The sequence below is a fragment of the Petaurus breviceps genome, unplaced genomic scaffold, assembly GCF_028583685.1.
Source record: "Petaurus breviceps papuanus isolate PSGF00001 unplaced genomic scaffold, PetGlider_PUasm1.0 38, whole genome shotgun sequence".
Classification (NCBI taxonomy): Eukaryota; Metazoa; Chordata; class Mammalia; order Diprotodontia; family Petauridae; genus Petaurus; species Petaurus breviceps.
Genome location: NW_027186304.1, coordinates 40,531,590 through 40,532,857, shown reverse-complemented (window position 1 = coordinate 40,532,857; position 1,268 = coordinate 40,531,590). Strand labels below are relative to the sequence as shown.

Sequence of the window (1,268 nt, the reverse complement as noted above, 5' to 3'; positions counted from 1 at the left end):
ACTACTATTTGGCTGGGAGGGGGATGGGATAAAGACTAAATCTGTGATTTCATTGAGATAGTGAACTTCCACTGAGGAAATGTTGTGATTAGCATCTTCTTTGGAATTTATAATCTCAGAGAATGATTCAGGGGCTTGATTTGATTTATACAAGAAGTATGTGACATAGGTAGGATTTGAATCCAGGTCTTTCTGACTCAGAGACCTACTCTTTTTTTTTTATGACTCACCATTTTCTTTATTTGTACAAAATAGTGAATAATCATACCCTGGCTGGGAAAAAAGGGAGTTTTAGCTTTAAACAAGTCCTTCTGTTCTGAAGCATCTATTTTGAAGGCTTGGGACCAGCAGCTTTAGCCCCAGCATCTTTGGGTTTGGACTCGGCAGGCTTAGCAGCCTTAGAATCAGACTTGGCTGCCTTGGGATCGGACTTGGCAGCCTTGGAATCAGACTTGGTGACCTTGGGGTCAGACTTGGTGGCCTTGGGGCCAGATTTGGTAGCCTTGGGATCTGACTTACTGACCTTGGCAGCAGACTTGGCAACCTTGGGGTCAGTGGGCTTGGCAGCCTTGGGGTCAGTGGGCTTGGTAGACTTGGGGTCAGTGGTTCTGGCAACCTTAGAGTCAGGCTTTGTGATCCTAGAGCCTGGACGTTTGATGCCGATCCTAGGACCTGGACGCTTGGTAGCCATCTTGTGGCTAGCACGCCGGGCGCTGGCCTTGGGGATCTTGTGCCTGAGGAGCTTGACTTTGGAGGCCTTGGTGCTCAGGGCCTTGATGGCCTCTGCTCGGGCCTTGATGGCTTTGGCGTTGTTGGCCTGCATCTTCTTCAGCCCCTTCTTATTGTGTTTCTTGGCAAAGCGCATGTTTCTCAGAAACTTGGGGTCAACCCCTTTCAGAGACTCGTATCTCTGTGACCTAGGTTTCTTGATGCCATTTCTGTGCCATTTTCGTGATTGGTTGTGAGTGGTATGGTTCTTAGACTTAGCCATCTTTACACCGCAGCCTGTGCTAACAGGCACTCCACCGACCAGAAGACGAGACCCACTCTTTTACCACTATATCACATAAGCTTCTCAATAATAGCAGTACCACATTTGAATGATGTAGTCTGATATTTTACTGGGTTATGACTCTGGATGCTTGGAGATTATAATGATCATAATAGCTGTTATTTATGGAGCACTTTAAGGTTTATAAACTGATTTATATGTGTTTTCTCTTTTGATTCTCACAACAATCTTGTGAGGTAGGTGTTACTGATTATTC

At 45.7% G+C, this 1,268-nt stretch overlaps 1 pseudogene; it reads right to left on the bottom strand.

The window, feature by feature from the left end:
* Positions 1-211: 211 nt before the first annotated feature.
* Positions 212-1,044, bottom strand: LOC138170063 (large ribosomal subunit protein eL29 pseudogene; annotated as a pseudogene).
* Between the last annotated feature and the right edge of the window lie 224 nt (positions 1,045-1,268).